We start from the raw sequence: 23,963 nt of genomic DNA, 5'->3' as shown, positions 1-23,963 counted from the left end.
CCCAAAATGTCGGGGGTGGGCTGATGCCCGGTCTGCCCAATGGTCGCTGTGCCTCTGGCTCACGCCATGCTGGCACTGTCCAGCAGAAGGCACGCTCTGTGCTCTGCACTTTGGCCTGGCCTTGACAGATAAATAAACCACACTGGCGGGGTCTGGAAATCACACTGACCTTTCTTCTGCATTCACTTCTGTGCACATGTTTATTAAACTGTCCGTGGGGTCTCGTGCTATGAATCACAGTCTGCCTGCCCTGCAGCTGCGCGTAGGCGAGACCTACCGTGCGCTGTTTCATAATTGGGATTGTAACGCCACTAAAAAGGAGAATGAAGGGCTCCTGGCCTGGTGTTGCTTACAGTTGTGGTGTTGCTGCATCGCACAGCACATGCCACTGCCAGGGAGGGGCACCGTGTTGATGTTCTGCTGTTCACAGTACCTCTGCATGTTAAAACATGGCATGCCGGCAGGCTGCTCAGAGGGTTGTGCGACAGTGAAAATACCACTCAGCCCATCAGGGACGCCGACTTTTGGTTTTACCGGGGAGGGCAGGCAGTAAAAAAATCCCAAAACATCCCATTCTAAGAATAGGGACTTTCATGAAAATAGTGTTTCCCGGGGGAGGAGAGTGGGGGGAAGGGAGGGTTCTTCAGGTGCCCATGCACACCTCTTGACCCCCTGCAGATATTTGGTGGCATTATACGATCAGGGGAACAATAGGCACAATTAGTGGGTCATTTATCAGACAAGGGCACGGGTTAGTTCTCGCAGCTGAGGTCAAAGAAGGGAGCAGAAAAATGCAAACAAATCTTTTTGGCTTACTGCACAAAAACCCAGACTCATTTAAAAGTGGAAAAGGTCGCTTTAATGTGACAGGCCAAAGCTTACAATTAAACGCTTACCTGGCTCCATGGCCTTACAACTAAAGAAATATTTTAAATAACCAATTAAATAATTAAACCTTTTCATTTTCCCCCCAACAATTAAATAATTAAATAAAGCCACTTCCTCCCTAACTATCCCTTGGACCCTACCGTCTCCTTACCCCTTTTCCAGGCGTCCCGCTTTCTCCCCGGGGCCATGCCCCTCCAGGCTCAATACCTGTTCCCCCGGTGTGGCCCGCTTGTGCAAACAGCATCACCCCATCCTTTCCCGTGCCATTCCCCCATTGTGCTTCCCTCCCCCCCCACATCTAAAGGGGCCATTCCCCCGGAGACCAGAACCACTTCAAGACCCCTCAGACTCCCCTCTACACCAAACTCCCCCATCATATGACCTGCCGCCAGTCTGACCTGCCACATCAGCAACAGAAAGTTTACATTACCACTTCACTAATGCCCAGACCTGTCACACAAAACTACCAGCCAATAGCTCCTTAACAGACACCAAAAAACCCAGTAAAAACTTGACATGGGAAGTAAAAAACCCTGCAGAACACAAGTAAAATGAACCCCCCCCCATTTAATAAAACCAGATACCAGACCTAACCCAAAAGAAGGGGGTGGGAGGGCGGTACAATCACCAAGTCCAACCGTCGCCTGCCTCCCGAGCCTTCCCTGGACCTTAAATAACCCGAGGAGGCGCTCTGCCCCCCACGGCCACTCGCTGGCCGTGTGCAGCGCCAAAATAATCCCCGGGGGGAAATGCTTCGCGTTCCCCCCGGGGCCCCCTTGGTGCACTTCCAGCACCTTCACGTGATGTGGATACATTTGTTTTCTGTCCCATGGTGTGACGCTGTGCTGAACGCTTGTGGGATGCAGTGTGGTGTGCAGTGCACTTCTTCTTCTTTGCTGATAGATTTGTATCCATCAGCAGTGATTTTTGGATACCGAGGCTTGAGCCCCATTACTCCATCTTCTCAGGTTGAGTGTGTAGTCGTGGGTTTGTATTCTTCTTGGTCTGTGTGGTCTTGTCACAGTAGGGCTGGTTTCACAGGGTCTTCGCAGTGATGTGGTGTGCAGTGGTGGACTTGGTAACTATTTAAAGGGGGATCCCACAGGGAGCCGGGTTGAGGGCAGAGTTTGGAGGATGGGTGGAGATCTGAGGGGGCAGAGCTGGCATTTGGAACTCCGCTCAAAGGAAATGGTGCAATTTCTTTAATGCTGTATCTTTCCAAACTTCACATTGTACATCAATTCCACTTTAAATAACTTCTATGGCAGTGGTGCACCCAAAATACTGTTGGTAATGCAGTGATGATTTTTAGTGCATTAAGGGATCCATTGACACGCTCTACAGTAGGTTACCAGGGTAGCTCAGCAGGTTGAAAGACCGTTTCTGAGATGTTATATATTAAAAACTGGTTGTTAATCATATTACTTTTTGCAATTCCTTATAACAAAAACAAGTGCTATAAAATGTGTTTGGCCAGGGGATTGGTTGGGCTGGTTGCTTGCTTCAGTTCAGATCGGAGGTCGGGGTATTTCTGCCCCTGTAGTGAAAATCAAAAGTTGGCACCCATGAACCGAGAATTTAATTTCTTAATTAAGTGCTGTCAGCACAACACAAGCATATAACATCTTTTAAAATATAACCAGCCTATGATAAAACACAATGAATAGGGCACAAAACATGCAGGATGTTTATGTGGCATTCCGACCAAAAAAGAAACACATTTGAAAGAAAACCAGTGTAAGCAAGTTTAAGCAGCATTTTTGAGTTTGGAAATGACTTTTTCGTCGATGAAAGTGTAAGATGCACATCTGGAGAAAAAAAATAGTGTTCCTAGCATGTAGAAAGCCGCCTTTTAACAGTGATTGCCAACCCAGTGATAGTCATGACCCATTGATTTTCGTGGTTTCCCTTTCAGGCCAGAAGAAAAAAAACAGGCTAAGCAAAGAGAAGCTGGAAAGGTCCGCAAATTATTGCAGGGGGGTTGGGGGGCACAGAGCAGATTAGATCACTGAGCCCCCAGATTCAATTGGCGAAGCTGGGGGCTGGGTAAAGCCTTGTCAGGGCTGAGACAGGTCGGGTCCGAGATCCGGAGAGACATCTGATGCCGGGTCTCGGACCCGCCGAGAGCCAACCCATTGACCAGTTCTGGCAAAGTGCGTTTAACACACAGGTGCTAATTTTGATGAGCACACAGACTGTACATTTACTGGCAGTGAGCTCTGTGTTATTTTGTGTTATTTTCTACACAGCGCTGGTTAGCAGGGTGCAATGTCCGCTTTGCATCCCACATAGGTTATATATGGAAAATGTGCAAGCACAACCTCCAGCATAGACTTTTCATAGGGACGGAGAGGCTCCATTGCACAAGGAAATCCGCTTAGTTTTTTGCGCCTGCAAAATGTGGGCGCATTCCACAGACAACCATGTAAATGCTATCCACCGCACTTGGCATGACTGGGGGCACGTACATTTGGTTTACAAATTCATGTGAGCCACACTGAACACAACAGGCCCGCCTGGTTTAACATGCAGAAATATCACCATTCATAAAATCCATCAAAATTGCATGGAGAGGACTGCTAACACAAGTGTTCTTTCTCTGCAATGACCGGGTCAATATAAAAGGACCCGCTTGGTGCTTGACTTTTGAAAGAGCTGAATGTGTGCTCTCGGGCACTTGTGTCTGCAAGCAGTAGAGTGGCATGTTAGCCTACCTCTTCCTGACTGGAAAGGTACTACTGTGTTCCGTTGAACTGAGGGTCCCATCAGGAGAGGATGATGTGGGGCTAGTAGGGTGAGTATCTGTGTGTCATGTATTTATATATTCTTTGAAAAAACCTTACTTAAGGTGCAGTTAACTTGTGCAGATTTAACGAAACAAAGCCCTTGGAATTCAGCAGATGTGGGAAGTCATGAGCAGCTTAATTGAGCGCGCTCTCGTTGATATCCCTCATAATCCCATTTTGTATGTCATTGTGAATCCCTTCTCTTATAATATGTATGTGCTCATGGGTTTTTCAACAGGAACACAGCAAGTTCAGCTGGTCATGACCTCCCACCTGGGCTGAATTTCAAGGGTTGTGTTGCGTTAACATCTGCACAACTTAACTGCACATTTGTTCTGTGATTTTCAAGGGTTTTGTTAGACAATACTTTTTTACGGGCCTTTGGCTGTGTCCATTGTACATGGTCCCCCAATATTATTCTTTTGGACCCACTCGGTGGCCACGGCCTTCGACTGTGGCCACTCTACTTGTCTTTCGGGCACCTAGACAGGGCCAAGGCCCTGGCCAGTGAGCACAGCATTTGACCATGCCCACTGTATCTTTTAAAACACTACCTTTCTTTCCCGCTCACTAGCCATAGTCAGAGCCAATGACAATTGGCCGTGGCTGTGGCCCCTTTGCATGCTGTCCCAATAGCTTCTTTCAGTCTCACTCATTCCCAGTGGCCATGGCTTTTGGCCATGGCCACTCTACATATTGCTCCAATAGGTTTCCTAAATGGGCCCACTAGCCATGGCCAAAGGCCCACACCACTAGGTTTCTTTTGAGCACTCTAGCCTTGGCCATTGGCCACTTTCTTTCAGTGTGGTCCCTTGACATGTTGCCCCAATAGGTTGTGTTGGGGACCACTAGCTATGGCCTTTGTCCATGTCCTCTTTCCTTATTGCACCATTCGGTTCCTTAAAGTGACCCAGTAGCCATATTCTTCGGCCGCACCCCTTAGCCCCACCTCACTGTAGCTGTAATATTCTAATTTTCTTTTGTATTAATCACATTTTTTTAACTCTATTTTTTCCTCCTCCAAAGGGCATTTCTTCCACTTTTAGTTTTCTCGCAAACCCTGGTTATTTTGGGAAGGACCCATCCCTCGCATCAAACAAAAACAAATGTCAGCTTTTTCATTTCTGAAAAAGCCTCTCTGCTGCAAAGCACAATAGGAGATATAGCTATAATTTTGGGAAATGGGGCACCCCCTTCTCCATCAAATATTTTAACAACTACTGGACATAATGACCACAGACCCATCCTGGAAATCGAGTCAACGCTTCTTGTCTAAGTTGTTTTGTACCTTGTCTAATTCCATTCAGCAGTTTTTACAATGCGCTGGGCAGAAATGTGGACTTTTTCTCTATGTGGAAATGAATGGGGGTAGGCTGAAAACAGTGCTTATTTGCTTTCTTAGTAACATTTTCAATTTTTAATCTTTCCCCGAATTTCCAATTTCCAGGGTGGGGACGGGGGAGAGAGATTTCCTTTTACAAACGTTTTGATTGCAAAATATGAGCCAAATCCATCATGCAAGTCAAGGTATTAGCAATTAATTTTTCTTATCTGTAGTATGGCGACCACCACTCTAAATGTCTACTAATGTCCTGCGGGGCCCCTGTTGTTGGAATGCCTAGCCTTCTTTCCTTTTGGATGCCAGAGTTTTGGCCCTCTTCCCTGAGCCCTGTCCTCTACCGTCTGCCTCAGTGAAAAATCTGGGGGTAAAAATATCTGCCACTTTATCTATGGCTGACCAAATGGCGGCGTTGTGTAAATCTGGACACTTCAAACTTCGCACTCTACGTAAAGTGCTTCCTTTTGTGCCATCAAAATGTAATGCCCAGGTGGTAGCCGCGCTGGTGCTTAGCATTACCAACTACTGTAACTCGCTTTAATTTGGGCAACCCCGGTATCTCATCAATCTGCTCCAGTTGCTTCAAAATGCTGCTACCAGAGCGGTATTGCACACCCCTTTTTGATCAGATATGTCATCTCCTGAGACAACTTCACTGGCTTCCCATTGAGAAGATAATTCTCTTCAAGTTTATGTGTATTGTTCACGAGCTGTCTATCAGCTTGCGGCAGAATACATCCAGGAAATTTTCCCACGGTATATCCCTGTTCACCCCCTGCCCTCTCAGGCCACCTTCTTGCTATTTGTTCCTCATATCAGATTTGCTTGTATTGGTGGCCATGCTTTTTCAGTGTTGGCTGCCAAGGCATGGAACGACCTCCCATTGGCCCTGCGAGCCATGAATGATCACCTTCTGTTCCGCCGCTCTCTGAAAACAATATTGTTTTAGGCATTAGGTTCTCTGTTGCCGTTGCCCCTCTTGCTTCCTTTAGCGACACGATGTCTTTGGATGAACGTGCGCTGTACAAATGCATATGACATAACGTATCATTTTCTTTTTTTCTTTTTTTTCCTTTTCTTTTAGCCGAGTCTCACATGCCAGAGCGCCTCCTAGTAACCATCACTGTAAATTCACCTCAAGTTCAGGGCCACATCAGCAAGGCATCGTGGGTATGCACATTAGCCCAAATCTAAGACTTTTGCTCCTGAAAATTGTCTTTGTCGTACAATGCAGTGCTACTTTATATATGGCTTTAACAACCCGAGGCACACATTTCTCATAGTCGGAACCTGTAATGCATCATGATTAAAAGGGAATCTAAAGTTAACTCTTGGTTTCTGCTCAAGCAACCCTGGCAGGCACATGGTGTGTGTTTTTATTTTTTTTATTTTTATGGTTGAGTGCTCGTGTAGGGCGTTGAAGACACCACTTCCTCTATGGATACTCTCCCTTCTCCTTTCGAATCATAAATAGCAATAACTCAAAAAGCAGAAAAACCTTAAAGCCCCCTGCTTTGTCTCTCTGCCTCAGCTCTAATTTCCCACAATCACCAGCCAATTATACCTGCGTAAGGCCCATGTGTGAGGAATTCGTCCTTCCACACGGTGGGTGTGCACTCGCCTTAGCTTTATTTTGACATTTTAAATTAAATTGAATGATGGTAGATCAACTTCCGGAAAATATGTGGGGCTAATCTGCACACATTTTCCTATGCTCAGCGCACAACATACACATAGACCTGTGTACTCTCTTCCCCTGTCATATTTAGTTGGAATATGACAGCCAAGAGTATCTGAAGGCATCGCAGAAGGCAAAACCTTCCTCCTACCATGGCCAGCTTAATTAATTAACAAAGGCTCCATGAATCCACCCTGTCCTTAGCTGCTGGTGACGGCTTTGCATACTAATCAGAGTTAATTCATACAGGCCCACGTGAGGCCTGGTCGCAGGACTAACAAAGGACAGGAAAACCCCAACAAACTTTGATATGCACTGTGTCAACCAGAAGCCAGCTCCCACCTCTCAGTATCAAGGGCAGTGACTTGTCATGGCGGGAACTATGTATTTACAGTAGTCATCCCCACAGGGCGACCCCACTCAGAAGGTTTTAATATGAGTATGAATATGTGGTTTGGCAAGTCTGTTCTCGCTCTTACTTCAAGGGAGACATGCTGCTTTAATCAGGAACCACAGCGAGCTCAATTAACCAGAGAGACCCTTTGATCCACAACAGACAGGAAGATGGTACTTAGTATTACCTATTTTCACCCTTTTACCTTTTCTGTTGCAAAGCACGCTGATTATGACCTCACACATACAGGCGATAGTTGGCCAGGACCCAGGATTGGGTAATTAAGGTAGGCCTAACCTACACCAATCCTTGGGTCCCTTTTGGCTTTAAAAGGTGGTTGAGCCCCTCTTTCGGGCAGATCATCTGAAGAATTTGCAAGGAGTAACAAGAAGAACTCATTTGGACGCTGGCTGAATGTACACTCTCCGTTACAGCTTCTGCCAGTGAAGGAACGCCAGGAATTCCAAAGGGGGGTGCAATATCCCTCCACTAAGCATCTCCCAGGGAACAGAAGGAGATCCTGAATCCAGAGGACCCTCCAGCAGCTCCAAACCAGTACAGAGCCAGCACACAGCATGCCCTGCTAGGCCCTGCAAGCAAGCTTCCTAGGTTGGAAGTGCCAGAGAGTCTCTGAACCAAACCAAGGACAAGTCAATTGCCTGCAACATTCTCCTCAGCTTTGGACCATCTGCCTTGAAAGACGACACAAGCCCAGTGAAGAAGCTAGGAGGAGTGCATCCATAAGCATCAACCAGCGTCTGCCTTAAAGGACATTTTCGAGCCAGTCGAGCACCTCGAGCAGCAACCGACTGCACTGCTGACTGCCGCAGTCGCTAACATCGCCTGAGATGCCTCGACCGGTGCTTCAGACCCGCCCAACCAGCAATGAGACATTGATTCCTAACCCCAAGCTGCTGTGTAGGTCAGCCTGCAGCCCTCTGTCCAGCCTCGCTCACCGAACTGCCTGCCGCCTGATACCCACAGCCATCTCCCATCTTGAACTCTGTCACAGGAGCTGCAAAGTGCCCCGAAACTGACTGGACCCTGTCGAGCACCAAGAACTTCTACAATCACAAGGTACGTTGTGGCTCTGTCCCCCCAGACCCTTCTCTGAAGGCCCATAGTGACACTTTACAACCCATTGCCCCCTTTGTGCTGAAACCAAGTAACCTTGAACAATTGCGATTTATTACTTTACCAACTACCCTCCTGTCAGCATCCATCGTGCATCCCTTTTCCTTCCTGAAACTGTCTGTCCCCTGCATTCCTTTATAGTGTGGGTTGTATTTTCTAGTGTGCTAGAACTGCCTGTTGAATAATAATAAAGTAGATATTTTTATACAACCTTGACCGGACAGTCCCTTTTATCATTGGGTAATAATTTTGCTGTGTTGCAGCTAACCAACAATCCATGACCTTGCGGTGATAAGCCTGCTATTCCGTCCATGCTACCAAAATTGGACAAAGAGGTTTATATTTTGCTTGTGTTTTCAATCTGTTTGACTCCCTTTGGGTGTACTAGAGGTGTGGGGCTGATTGATGGTTTTGAAACCGATATTTACCCCTGGACCACTGGTGCCCCAAAAGTTGATTTGTCACAATGTGTCTGGGCTAAAGACCATTCAGAGATCAGCCCATTCAACCTATCGCACCTATCGCACTGAAGAAAATAATCTACACTTTTCCTACCCTGGCACAGCTCACTCACAATGGCATTCGAACGTGCTTAGTCCACATGGGTCTAGTCCTGCTACATAGTACCTTTATTAAGAGGAAACTGTCCTTTGTGAAGGGTTTGTAGTATATCGTACACAATCTGTGAGTGGCCCGTGCCTTCATAGGTGGGTGGCGTTAGTACTGCTCGTGGCCTTCATACATTCGTTACATGGGCGTGCCGTGGACGAAGGGAAAGGGCGAACCAATAGAAAAAAACGTGTACATGGGCCAAAAGAAAGGATTACATACTGCTATAGAGATGGACCTGAGAAAAATCTCTTCTTGACGAAACATTTAAAACTATTTCGACTCTTAACTAATTCGAGTGGATCGGGGAGGATGTGGTGCATTCGAAAGAAAAGAGGGGCTTTGGAAAGTGATGGCACCCAAAGGGTTAAATCGCAGTAATGTTAAATACGAGTCAAGGAAAAGTGCAAAGAGATTACTTTACTGGGAATCCCGATGGAGAAAAAAGAATCGGGATGGGGGGGGGGGGGAAGGAGTACGGTTCACCAGGGACTTGGGGTGAGCATTTAAAGTCCTCTATGGTAATATCTCTCATGAGATCTGGATCACTAGTGGTACTGGGGGCGCTCAGGAGCATTGTGTTGTTGCCTTTGTGTCGCATGTGGATTTGCGGGTCCACGTGCACCAACCTAGCGGAGATGATATGGAGCCCTATGAGGATCCTGCTGACCTGCGGGAAAGGGAATAAGGTTGCCATTCTTAGGATTAGTGATTAAAAACAACGCGGCTCGCTAGAAAATGATGAAACTGGCATAGCATGTAAGCTAGTCACTAAATGGGGGCTGCAGTTGTTAACTCATGTATTTGTCATGTCAGTTTTAGGGAGGAATTTCCACTTTTAACTTTTCCTTGACTTCATCCATCTTGTTGGACAATATATTTATGATAACACGCTAGATCAATAAGTGGGTTTCTGTAGTATGCATATATAATATCTAATGGAATGTTGTGTGGGGCATTGGAACCAGGAGAACATCCATGTTCCAGATGTGACCGTCCGACAGGACGTCTACATAGGAGCCTGTACCAGAAGGATGCATTCTCCCTTTTCTCCTACATAACCTTCTTCTGTAACAAGAAGAAATAATGAGTACATGTCCTTGTGTATTTATGGTCTGCGCGTGGTTCCTGCTTGTTGTCTGCTGTGCCTGCAGAAGTCAGTTTCCTGCCCCGAAACAGGATTTTGATTATATCAGCTGAGCGACATCTTGCTGGAATTTGCACAGAATCGATACTCATGAGACTAGTCGCTGTTCTCTAAGCCCAAGCCATACTTGTGGAGGGCCTAAGATGATCCTCTAGAACCTGCCAGAGCATGCACAACCAATCATCAGCAGGCAAAGAGGTTTGCAAGGACATCTGGTTGGTTGTGAGGCTTAACAACCCAACTGTATTTTGTTGGTGGCAAATGGGTGTCTCACAGCGCTGAGATGCAATCTCAATGAATATGAAGAGTCCTTTCACGTTGTCATAAAATATATCCTTTCATTTACAGAAAAAATATCACACAATTATTTTAGCCAGCTAGTGAGTAATAAAATGCATCAACAATGGAAAGCTCTTAACATTAATAGATTGTTTTTATTTGTATTGTTGTGTCATGGTTTCAATTAAACCTTTCACCCAAAACATTACCAAATATAAAAAAAACAATTACATACCATTAGAATCATCTGCATTTGAGTCATTCACACAATCCATTTAGTCAGTTTATAGACCTATGCATCAATTAAAAAAGACAGATACATATTTCATAAGCCTTGCATATGTTACTCATGTATAAGTCAGTAGCAAATATAGCATTTCACTACGAAGAACAGGAGCACCTCCATGTTGCATTACACGCAAAAAGTAATGGCTGAGAAGGTCTTCCCATGAACCCTCTATGCAATTATAGACCATTGATTAGTCTCTAGACCAGCTGGAGATTTATAGTACTTGCTGCAGGTCCGTTCATTGGTGGATACTCACACAGTGATCGAGATTGGTATTCTGCCAAGACAAGAAGACCTTATGGTGCAGTAGCTAAGGGTCTACAAACACTAAACATTGAATGGGAATGCCAAGTCTCAGAAACATGGCAAGTATTTACTGTAAGGCTGCAATATGTTGGTCCAGGGGAATGTGACGCCCATGCTGCCTCACTATTGACTGTTGGCTAGGGCTAGTGGGATTTGCATTCCAAAACATCTGGCTAGCCGAAGTTTGCAAACACCTGTTTAGTCACTCGGTCCAAAATGGGGTACTCAAGGGGGATGGCATTAGCTGTCCACAAGGCTGTAAAGTTTCCCTCAGAAATAAAAAGTTCTCAAGCTTTTGAACTCAGCAATTGAAGTCAGAGGGCTTGAAACATCTCACTCCAAGGGAGCGCTGGCATGCACTAAAGGGACTTTTAGGTTCTCTCGGACAGCACTATGGTCTATGCAGTAATGACATATTCACCTACTGTACAGCAGCCAGAATGCAGGACTTCGTTCAGCACCCAATGTGTACGGGCTTTACCAGATCATACGTAGAAGGATGGAGGGGATAAGGACGCCATCTTGAATCCTCAAACACTGAATGTACAATTATAATGCTGATGATATTGTTCTTAATGCAACATGTATTGAATTCCAAATAGAAATAAAAACACATATGAATCATGATGAATTTCAATACAAAAGATGTAGCAATTACAGCAATTTACAGAATTAAAAGTATATACTATCATTTAAGATTAATCACCTACTCTAACCACACAGTACCCGTCTGTCCCAGATTTCCTGACACATTTCAACAGCTGTCTTCTAAAACAACCCAACGTGTTTGTCCTGAATTCTGCAGCTGCCTGTACATTCTTCAGGGGTATGAAATGTCTTGCTAGAATTTTGTGCAGGATTTCTTGATCAATATATAGCAAGTCAATCTGTGAAACAAAAGAGCATACATTTGAAAATCCCTTAAGAAAATACAATCTAAATTTGCTAAAATGGAGATTGGTCCCCCCAGACGTGTCACCTTTACCTCTATTTATATTTCATTATGAAAATGTCTTTTTGTTCCTGCTCTGCTGTGTAGGTCTGTAGATTACTTCTTACTAGTTTCAATCTACAGAAAAACAACACATGATCTTACTCTTAGCTACGGGCAAGTGCATGGTCAAATAATATTAATTACATTCACCCTATAGTAGTATTTTACCTTGCTTTTTGCAAAGGCGTTCCTCATACTAAGTATATTTGGTTTCATTATCTTCTTAGTCATTTTAAGGAGTATTTATCTTGTAATCTCATTCATTGTTGAATGCTGTCAGTTATTGACTCTATTGGGGGAGGGGGGACAGGAAGATACTAAGTAAAATAAGTGTTCTTCCATTGCAGTATATGACCAGGCAAGTACCCTAGCCTTGCCAAGAGCGGACAGGAACCCCTCTCAGCCGGGGGTTGGAGGACCACAAGGGAGAAATCAAGAGCCAGTCCTACTGCTGAGGTGGTGCCTATTCCCGTCCCCCCCCACCTTGTGGCAATCTGTTTCTGAGCACTCCGCCTTTGTCTCATGCCATATTTCCTTGACAAGATGTTTGCCAGTGTTTTCTTGTTCTAGTGACCAACAAGCAGAGCAAGAAAACAACCAGAAACCACAGAATGAGAGCCTTTGTCCAGTGCTGCATGCCAGCTGCAGAAGCACCGAGAACCAATCACCAGCTGACTGCTCTCGATTGTTCAGAGTAACAGCACACACAGCTGCCACCAAGCAACCTAGAGGCCCAGGATCCTAATCAAGGGGCCCCAAACCCTCTCAACCGCGGAACTTACCTAGGGGCATCAAGGAGAGGGCCCCCCAACATGAACAATGACATTCAACATCCCGGACCGCCATTGTTATTCCACGCTGGGCCCAGGTGGAGGAAATGGGCTGGGCTTAGCCCACTACTGGTAACCTTAATTGCCCTTTGCACTTCCGGACCAGGGAAGATCGAGACAGATTGGCCAGGGAAGGAGAACCATTCCAGAGAGAGGGATGGGAGATTAATGGAGGCCACAGAAAGCAGGAAGTGTGGGTTATTCAGGTGAGGTCAGAGGATGAGGTAGAAGAGGAACAGATCAGCAGAAGGGAGGTAGGAGTGCAGAGGAGATTTCTTTAAAAGGTGGGTTATTGGCTAGTGGGGAAAAGTGGTAATGCAGTGTGAGTGTACATGAAAGTGTGGTTAGGAGAAGGTAAATGTGAAGTGAGTGTGTGAGTAAAAGAAGAGTGTCTGAGTTAGGGGTGGGTGGATTGGTAGTTGTATGGAGGAGGGGGAGTGGTCGTTTGGGTTGGAGGAGTAGCTTGGAGGCAGGAGGAGTAGCTTGGAGGCAGGAGGAGTAGCTTGGAGGCAGGAGGAGTAGCTTGGAGGCGGGAGGAGTAGCTTGGAGACGGGGGTAGTTTTGAGACGGGGAGTAGCTTGGAGACAGGGGGAGTAGCTTGCAGGGAGGAAGGGTAGGGGGATAAGAGAGTAGTAGTAAGGAGAAGAAAAAGAGTAACATTGAAGGGTGGAAGCAAGGCCTAGATGGTACGAAAGACATTGGAGATACAGAGTAGAACTAGAACAGAGGATGGTGTACTTGGAGACCGAGTGTAAGAGAGAGGTAGAGAGTGTGAGAGAAGAGAGTTGAGCATGAGAGGAAAACACTGACTCAAGCAAGGTGGCTGTAAGGATAGATCTTTGTGTTCACTTACTGTGGTGTGAAATCACTTATCGCAGTATCTAGTGGAAGTTTTCAAGTAATGCTTTCACTGCAGTGCTTTTTGTCTCTGGGATTGCAAATCATGACTCCAATTTCTAATCGTTCATTCAGTTCACAACCACACTTCCTTTGTAAAAGTACAATCTGAGATATTTTAAGCAAAGGAAAAGTAATGTAAAACATTGGGCCTCAGTACGAGTCTGGCGGTAGCCGTGCGGGAAAAACCGGCAGGCTGCTGCCAGACCCGAAATGCCATTCCACCGCCGTGATTGCAGGAATCACCGGGGCATTACAACTCCAGTGAGGCAGTAATTCCAGAGGCGGAATTCCGTAAATCCCTATTCCCATGGAGTCCAATAGGACTCCATGGGGATGGGGACAAGGGAAACACTGGTTCCGTCTATGACGGAGCCGGTGTTTCCATTTCCACCTGCAGGCGGGTGGCGGTACTCCCGCCAGGTCAGACCTAGCGGGAGTGACACCTCCCGCCTGCAGAACTCTGAATCAGCCGGTCCGGAAACAACGGTGGAGGCGGATTTACCGCCACCGTTGTTTCTGGACCAGCAGGGTCATAATGAGGATTGTCTTGTAACAGGGCTTTATTTCAGATAAGGCCATGAGGGCCAAATGCTGTGACCACACTTTAGCTGAAATGATGTTCACTTGCTTTAATATCACTGCTTGCTGCGAATTACAAAGGTCTGCAAAATTGTTTAGGCTCTCACGATTCAAAATATGTGTGCATGTGTGAACTGTAGGATGTTAAGGGACATAATCGGCTCTTTACATTAAGCACAGCCAGAATTAATCATGTGGGCATTGCATGGCCGTGTCTGCATCTCGAACCCAAAAGCATATTGAAAAAAATGAACACAAGCGGAACAGATCTGGGGCTTAATCTGGCCTCACACTAGGTCTCTTGGAGTGTAAAGAGTTGCACAGGAAAATTGCAAACATAAGAGACTCCTTGGCAGGGTGTAACCTGATGCCCTATGGGTTTCATTTTAGTTAGTGGTTGTAGATATCATTAGCCCTGGGGGAAATGGCAAACCACCGGAGGAATGCAGATCCCCGAACACGACTAAGGCCTGTCAGGCAATTATAATTATTATAATTGTTCTTTTGTAACACGTTTATTATCAACAAGTGGTTTCTAAGGGTGGGATCGGGATTCAAACCTGTGTTGCACTGCATTGTATTGCTTCCAAGACAAACACGTTGCCCCTGACGTATCCTTCCTCCTTGCAACAGAGTCATTTCAAGCTTAACAAAGAGACACGTGTGATAGCAGGATGGCATTAAGTCACCACTAAGCTAAATTAAATAGCTAAGTCTTGTGCTAAAGAAAGGCAGCAGATGTCTTGGACTTGTTATAACTCTAGGTTGTTACGTTTCCAGAAGTGCATAGAATGGCTTTCCACCATGTGACTGGAAGCACGCCACGCTGCCATCACACTTCTTAACCCGTGGGACCAAAGCACACAGTAATTCCTAACTGAAGAAGAGGCAGAGCCTTGGAAATATATTGGTAGACGGCCACACAAGCTGGCAGCAGAGCATCATGTCACTTCCACAGCGATGTCTACGAGTAATCTTTACTCATTCCAAACAAGTAGTTCTATCAATTGGCGTTCCCAAAACCTGCAGTTGCTTCAAGGAAGTCTCCTGTAACTTCCATGTGCTGGTCGACTCCTCGCAAGCAATCACACGCTCTTGCCATACCTGCATGATCACAACAAGTGTGGGAACCCGATACCCCTTCTTCCTGAATAACATAGGCACACTTCATAGTTCTATCGTGTCGAATTCCGGACCCCTGCAGCAGATCCAAGACCAGTAAGCAACACAAGTGCCTCTGTTCTGGACACCAAAATAATCAAAATGAGTACATGCATTCCAACGTAGAGCTCATCTCAGCCGATCAAAATGCTCTGAGTGCGGTCTATAATCTCTGGTAGAGACCTCATTTCGAACATCCTGACCTGAGAAGCAACCTAAAATGAATCCTTTTCCGTTTTAGATGTGCAAATCCATGTGTCCTCGTGACGGGCCCATGTGCATCGGATAATTCTCCTTCCTTCCCCAACTCATAGCCCGCCCCGGCTTCATCGCAGATAACGAGCCAGGCCATTACCTCATGATCATGGCTGCCTCCTCAGTCTGCAAGACGTGTCCTTAGTCTCCTCATTACCTCATGATCATGGCTGCCTCCTCAGTCTGCAAGACGTGTCCTTAGTCTCCTCATTACCTCATGATCATGGCTGCCTCCTCAGTCTGCAAGACGTGTCCTTAGTCTCCTCATTACCTCATGATCATGGCTGCCTCCTCAGTCTGCAAGACGTGTCCTTAGTCTCCTCATTACCTCATGATCATGGCTGCCTCCTCAGTCTGCAAGACGTGTCCTTAGTCTCCTCATTACCTCATGATCATGGCTGCCTCCTCAGTCTGCAAGACGTGTCCTTAGTCTCCTCATTACCTCATGATCATGGCTGCCTCCTCAGTCTGCAAGACGTGTCCTTAGTCTCCTCATTACCTCATGATCATGGCTGCCTCCTCAGTCTGCAAGACGTGTCCTTAGTCTCCTCATTACCTCATGATCATGGCTGCCTCCTCAGTCTGCAAGACGTGTCCTTAGTCTCCTCATTACCTCATGATCATGGCTGCCTCCTCAGTCTGCAAGACGTGTCCTTAGTCTCCTCATTACCTCATGATCATGGCTGCCTCCTCAGTCTGCAAGACGTGTCCTTAGTCTCCTCATTACCTCATGATCATGGCTGCCTCCTCAGTCTGCAAGACGTGTCCTTAGTCTCCTCATTACCTCATGATCATGGCTGCCTCCTCAGTCTGCAAGACGTGTCCTTAGTCTCCTCATTACCTCATGATCATGGCTGCCTCCTCAGTCTGCAAGACGTGTCCTTAGTCTCCTCATTACCTCATGATCATGGCTGCCTCCTCAGTCTGCAAGACGTGTCCTTAGTCTCCTCATTACCTCATGATCATGGCTGCCTCCTCAGTCTGCAAGACGTGTCCTTAGTCTCCTCATTACCTCATGATCATGGCTGCCTCCTCAGTCTGCAAGACGTGTCCTTAGTCTCCTCATTACCTCATGATCATGGCTGCCTCCTCAGTCTGCAAGACGTGTCCTTAGTCTCCTCATTACCTCATGATCATGGCTGCCTCCTCAGTCTGCAAGACGTGTCCTTAGTCTCCTCATTACCTCATGATCATGGCTGCCTCCTCAGTCTGCAAGACGTGTCCTTAGTCTCCTCATTACCTCATGATCATGGCTGCCTCCTCAGTCTGCAAGACGTGTCCTTAGTCTCCTCATTACCTCATGATCATGGCTGCCTCCTCAGTCTGCAAGACGTGTCCTTAGTCTCCTCATTACCTCATGATCATGGCTGCCTCCTCAGTCTGCAAGACGTGTCCTTAGTCTCCTCATTACCTCATGATCATGGCTGCCTCCTCAGTCTGCAAGACGTGTCCTTAGTCTCCTCATTACCTCATGATCATGGCTGCCTCCTCAGTCTGCAAGACGTGTCCTTAGTCTCCTCATTACCTCATGATCATGGCTGCCTCCTCAGTCTGCAAGACGTGTCCTTAGTCTCCTCATTACCTCATGATCATGGCTGCCTCCTCAGTCTGCAAGACGTGTCCTTAGTCTCCTCATTACCTCATGATCATGGCTGCCTCCTCAGTCTGCAAGACGTGTCCTTAGTCTCCTCATTACCTCATGATCATGGCTGCCTCCTCAATCTGCAAGACGTGTCCTTAGTCTCCTCATTACCTCATGATCATGGCTGCCTCCTCAGTCTGCAAGACGTGTCCTTAGTCTCCTCATCACGGATAAATGAACTTCTCTGAGCGAGCAGTGTCTTATCAAAAATGTTAATTTTCCGCAATTGTTTTGTTGCCAATGTGTTTCACTGCTAAAGCTAATATTTGGATGGGTATTAGCCTATTTGACCTAAAACATTTGACCTTTTGACCAAATTGACCTTTTCTGAGTGGTCCAAATTGACCTTTTTTGCATCCGGTCCAAATTGACCTTTTTGTTTTAGGTCAAATAGGTTAATACCTACTTACCTGAACATGAGGAGCGGCGGTGTCCCCGCTGCACATGTTCATGTAGATGGGTCAAAAGGGGGTTGCAGGGTGTCCCCCACATCCTTAACAATGGAGGTCAATTTGGTCAAAAGGTCAAATGTTTTTACGCCAAATTGCTGAGTTCAATTTGCAAAAGGTCAAATCTACCCAAACCATTTGGATGAAGTACAGCCTAATCTTGGATGTCATGTTCACAGCAAAGATGCTCCAAACAGCGGTGGCATCCCAAGTCTTATCTCACACCTGGGGCAAAATGGACTCCTAATCCCCCATCGGGTACCCAACCTTGTTAGGGCACAAATTCGACCCTTTTTTTACACCAGATAGCACGTCCCATAACTAGGCATTGGGGCACTGCTAGGGCACGTATTTCTTTAACCGCTGAGTGGCCTTCGACGCTATAGACCTTGAGGCACTATTCAATCACATCTGCGAGGTTCTTGGAATTTCACGTTTGTTGTAAACGGGTTCTCGCACTTTCCAGCATAATTTACTCACCAGGTAAAAATGTCCTGCCAGTTCTATTCAATACCCACATGTTCTTGCTGTTCAAGAAGATTGGGGGCTGCCAACTAGATGTCTCCTCGTGTTTGAAGGGAGCACCCCGATTCCTCTGAAACAACGAGAGGTCTCTGAAGGCCATCAAGGAGTCACATCTTGACTAACATCCGTCTGGAAATGGATGCAATCGTAGACATTGTGCCATTTGCCTTTAAACCTGTCAGTGCCATTTGATGCTGATTGCAGCAATCCTCTTTGTGCTAAGGTCTTTCCTGCCTAGATTCCTCCAGCAACATCTACGTGGGTCTCCCTGCTCTCACACCCATGAATCTACTGGGACACCAGGCCTACTGCGTGAGCGGCACCACTCAGCACCCTGTCATTGAATGCCCTGTTTGTTCACCCCATCATCCCATCATCCAAGAATATGACTTTGGAACCCCTGGTCTGCTGCAAAAAGCCGTACACGCTTCATCCCAGGGTACCCATCTCAAGTGCCCAGGTACGTGTGGCTCCTCCCCCAAAAACATGCCCTTACTCCCCAGGAAATAGGGCTGCTTCCGCAGACGGTCTCTGTACTAACCAGACTGCAGGCTATGGAACCCCGTCCCACAGAAATGCACCCTTCTGCATGGAGTCATCCTTTGCAGAGCCAAAGGGTACCCAAAACTAAGACAAGCACTATGTACTATTTTCTTATGGTGGCCTGGCAATCTTGATGTAGCATGAGCACTATGCAAAAACTATAAAATACTACAGTTAAGGTCCATTCACATGAAGTGGTTTCCTGCTTTCACGCTTATCTGCTTATGTCAAGAGCACTGCTTGAAACATGCCAACTGTGAGACCTCATTTTTGAAAAAACAAAAAAGCCTTATTTCGCATTTGTTCCCTGACTATTTCTTTCAGATGCAAAGTGCAGTAATGCACTGCTAGACGTGTCCTGAAATGTCATTCATTAGTTATTTTACATAGGTTTCTATACGTGCTTACTAGCTGTATTTAGAATGTGTGCCTGGGGTTTCTGATGAAGGGGCAACAATTAGCAAGGCCACATACATTATGCAAATCTGGGATGGCACTATGCATAATTAGGGACTTCCCCCATTTTCCACATTAAACCATAATGGGATATTAAAGTAAATGTGGCATTGGCTCCAGGAATGTTAGTGAAATTGCTGTAAGCATCACTGTCCAGTGTTCCACAATTTTCTGAATGCCTCTTGAATGTGCTATTTTCTTTGTCCTGCTGTATAGGGCAGAATTTAGGGGAAAAAAAACATGCTGTCTGAGTATAAAAAGTCAGGCTTCTTGGGTTTGGCAGTGTTTGTTTAAAAATATTTTCATGTTGGGTTATTATGTATTAATTTTACTTACTTATTTCACTTACCGAATGTGACTAATCATCTTCTGGGGCACCAGTGGTCCAGAGATGGATGTCAGTTTCTAAACCATCAATCAGCCCCACACCTCTAGTACACCAGAAGGGATCCAAACAGATTGGAGACACAGGCAAATATAAACCTCCTTGTCCAATTTTGGTAACGTGGACGGAACAGCAGGCTTATCTCTGCAAGGTCGTGGAACATTGGTTAGTTGCAACATAGCGAAAATACAATTATTACCCAATGATAAAAGGGAATGTCCAGTCAAGGTTCTATAAAAATATCCACTTTATTATTATTCAACAGACAGTTCTAGTACACTGCAAATTCAACCCACCTTGTAAGTGAATCAGACAGTTTCAAAAATGAAATGGGATGCACTCTGGATATTGACAGGAGGGTAGTAGGTAAAGTAATTCATCACAATAGTTTAAGGACATTTGGTTTTAGCACAAAGGGAGCAATGGTTCATAAATTTTCACTAGGGCCCTTCCGAGAAGGACCAGGGGGGCAATACCACAAAGTACTTTGTGCTTCTAGAGGTTCTTGGTGCTCGACAGGTTCAAGTCCGTTTCAGGGTGCTTTGCAGTTTCTGTGACATAGTTCAAGATGGGAGACAGCTGCGGGTATCAGTCGGCAGGCAGTTCGGCGAGCGAGGCTGAACGGATGGCTGCAGGCTGGCCTACATAGCACCTTGGGGTCAGGAATCGTCTCAGTGCTGGTTGGCGGTCTGAAGCACTGGTTGAGGTGTCTCGGATGACATTAGCGACTGCAGCGTGACAACAATCGGTGGTGCAGTTTGTTGCAGCTCGAGGGTCTTGACTGGCTCGAAAATTTATTTTAAGGCAGACGCTGGTTGATGCTTGTCGATGTACTCCTAGCTTCTTCACTGGGCTTCTGTCGTCCATTAAGGCAGACTGCCCAAAGCTGGGGAAGAGTGTTGCGGGCAACAGCATTGTGCTTGGTTTGGTTGAGAGACTCTCTGGCACTTCCTACCTAGGAAGCTTGCTTGCATAGCCTAGCAGGGCACGCTGTTTGCTGGCTGGGTACCGGTTCTGGAACTGCTGGAGGGTCCTCTGGATTTAGTAACTCACTCTGTTCCCTGGGAGATGTTTAGGGGAGGGATCTTGCTTCCCTCTTTGGAAATCCTGGCCTTCCTTCACTGGCGGAAGCTGTAAGGCATACTGTGCCTTCAGCCAAGGTTCAAATTAGTTCTTGTTGTTACTCCTTGTGAAGTCTTCAGATGATCCGTTCAAAAGAGGGGATCAGCTTTCTTTTAAAGCCAAATGGGCCAAAGTGATTGGTGTAGGCTAAGCCTACCTTAATGAACCAATCCTGGATCCCCACCTACAATCTCCTGTATGTGTGCAGTCATAACCAGAGTGTTTTGCAACAGAAAAGGTAAAGGGGTGAAAACATGTAATACTAAGTGTCACCAATCTTCCTGTCTGTTGGGGATCAAAGGGTCTCTCGGTAGTTCATGTTTAAAGCGGCAGGTCTCCCTTGAAGCTGCAGCTAGAACAGACTTTCTGTCTCCATCAATCCACATATTCATACCTTCTGAATGGGGTCCCCCCTGCAGGGGTTGCCTATTGTAAACCTATAGTCCCAGACATGACGGGTCACTGCCCTTGATACTGAGAAGCAGGAGCTGGCTTCAGGTTGACACAGTGCATATCAAACGTTGTTGGGGGTTTTCCTGTCTTTTATTAGTCCTGTGACCAGGCCTCACGTCGGCCTGCTTGAATTAACTCTGATTAGTATGTGAAGCTGCCACCAGCAGCTAACAAATGACAGAGCACATTCATGGAGCCTTTGTTAATTAATAGGCTGGACACGGCAGGAGGAAGGTTGTGCCATCCCCCTTCTGAGATGTCTTGATGTACTCCTGGCGGTCATATCCGAACTAAATATGACAGGGGGGGTGGCGCCTGTAGCCTGTGTCCACACAGAGTACACTGGTCTATGTGATAAGGTGAGCATAGTTAAATGTGTAGCTCCACACATTTTCCAGAGGTTGATCTCCCCTCAAATAATTGAACCTTAATGTACAAGAAGAATGGTAAAACAATGTGGTCAAATGACAAAACTGCAGACTGGGCTCAAAACCCAGCTTCACATTTTTTTCCCGAAGTATGTGATCCTGGGCAAATCTTTTTATCTCAGTCAAAATTAACAATCCCTACATTTTCCAAAATTTTCAGCCCCTACGTGTGATTTATTTTATTTTTCCGGATGCACTCTTTCACAAAGCAGCAATCATGCTTTAACTGCCCTGTGTGTTGCTTCATACATAATATCCCTTTGTAAACCACAAAGTTGCCACTTGAATACCATGGCCCTCTTCTAATCTCTCTATGTTCACCTATGTGCTCCTTCCTGGAAATGTCTAATCTGTGTCTTATATATGTATCTTCCTCGCTGCTTCCAATCTGTTTTCTGTATTCAAGTATGATTCCAACATGTGCACATGGTGTGAGGCTGTTAGTGGACTCTGTGTCTACGCTGGGGAATGAGTAGCTTTTTCATACAGCTGCTGACCTGTGGCCTGCATCCAGGGCTTTAAGTGGGTTAAGAAATCGAGGAGGGCCCTCATTTGGAGGCGTGGCTTGTGGAATATGCGTGGCCTAAAAAAGTACACGAACCATAGTAAGGTACGCAAACAAATATATATAAGCATGTAAGCATTTATATATTTGTATGCGTACCTTACTATGGTTTGTGTATTATGCAAGCCATCTTTTATAAACATATGTGTTTATAAAATATGGCTTGAAAAGTACACAAACCATAGTAAGGTACGCACACAAATATATACCATTTTTATATATATATATATATGTGTATATATATAATATTATAATTTGTGTGCATAGCTTACGGATTGCGTTCTTTTTAAGCCATCTTTTAAAAACATTTCTATGTTTATAAAAGATGGCTTGAAAAGTACACAATTAAATCCATCTTATGTAAAGCTTTGACGATGGGCAAGGCCAAAGGCGTCTTTGTCCGTCGGCAAAGCTTTATGAAAGATGTCTTGAATTGTGTACTTTTCAAGCCATCTTTTATAAAAATCGAAATATGCCAAGGAATCCCCACGTTCGCCGAGGGTTAAAGACACCTCCGCGACCTGGGGAGGGGGAACAAAGGGACAGTAACTTCCTCTGGTGAGCCGTCGCGTGAGGGGTCACCAGAGGAATTTACAATGGCTGACAGAAGTGCCACTTTTGTCAGCTTGCCTGACTTAATGGCAGGCGCATCTCCCGTTGTGGGGCCCCAGCTCAGCCCAGCTTTTTGGAGACTGCCGGGGCCCGTAACAGGCTGGCCCGACCCACTTAAAGCACTGCCTGCATCCATGCTACACCCATATGCCTCCATTATGGCTAACTACTATTGGTAAAAAGTGTCCCGTACCTATTCTAGAACACAAGTGCCCTTTGAGGGCAGCTAACGTTGCCCATGAAATGACTCTTATTATTTCTATTCCAGCAAGGATGAAGGGGGTACCCCCTTTCAGCACAGGAGTTCGCCATAGCCTGGGGTGACCAGACCTGATCCGTAATTGGGCCCTCTGCCCCGAGAGTTTTTTAAATTTAAAAAAACCTGTCCCGGTTTTGCAAAATGCGTGGGTGACCACTGCAAAATTGTACGTTTCTCTTCAATTTTGAGAGTTATAAACCAAATAAATGTTATGTGTGTAAACTCTATATTATTATTTCTTCCATCTGAAAGCAGACTCAAACCTCTAACCGTTCATTCACTAACCACCGGCATGCATGTGCCATAGAGTTCACAGAAACGGATAGACAGTAAGACCTGAAATAGTAATCAGAGCAAAAGCTTTTTTTAACTTTCTTAGTCACAACTAAAGCTGAGCTGTTTGATATGATAGTTTATTTATATAGCGCCTATACACAATGTGTTTCAAAGCGCTTCAAGGCAAGGGAAGGAACAAGGGAAAAAACAATGACATTCTTACAGGCCATGAACAGTAAAGATGTGAAATTAACTATCGTACTCGGCCTGACGACATTTCAGATAGTGCAAGAGCTAAAACATAGATAAGGAAGGAAGGGGGAGAGTGGGAAGGAAATGGAAACAGACAGGCGACTACCCTACTAGGCCTGACGACATTTCTGGTAGAGCCGGAAAAAAAACAAGAGGTGAGGGAGAGGGGTGCAGAAAGGGAGGGGAGAAACAAAACAAGTGACTATCATATTAGGCCTGACAACATTTCAGATAGCGCTGGAGGGGTTTGGGGAGGAAAAAAACAGTAAGGGGAGGGAGGAGGAGACAGACGAGGTTGCTATCATACAAGGTCCAGGGACAATTCTGATAGAGTAAGTGCATAGAAGAAAGTAAGGGGAGGAGATAGGAAAAGGGAGAAGGGAAAGGAGGAGAGAACAGGGAGTTAGCAGTCAAGAGTGGAGAATCAA

General features: G+C 45.8%; 1 protein-coding gene across 4 annotated transcripts in view; it reads left to right on the top strand.

Annotated features, from left to right (window-relative positions):
• Window positions 1-23,963, top strand: part of KIAA0040 (KIAA0040 ortholog) — a 179,969-nt gene that overhangs the window by 50,284 nt on the left and 105,722 nt on the right. The window contains exon 2 of one of the 4 annotated variants that reach the window (XM_069641138.1): window positions 6,098-6,183. The exons of the other annotated variants lie outside the window; for them this stretch is intronic. The gene's annotated coding sequence lies outside the window, so the exon portion shown is untranslated. The remainder of the gene's footprint in view (window positions 1-6,097; window positions 6,184-23,963) is intronic. 4 annotated transcript variants of the gene reach the window in all.

Source organism: Ambystoma mexicanum, chromosome 1q (genome assembly GCF_040938575.1).
Source record: "Ambystoma mexicanum isolate Mex_15411 chromosome 1q, UKY_AmexF1_1, whole genome shotgun sequence".
Classification (NCBI taxonomy): Eukaryota; Metazoa; Chordata; class Amphibia; order Caudata; family Ambystomatidae; genus Ambystoma; species Ambystoma mexicanum.
This window is presented reverse-complemented; position numbering and strand designations above follow the sequence as displayed.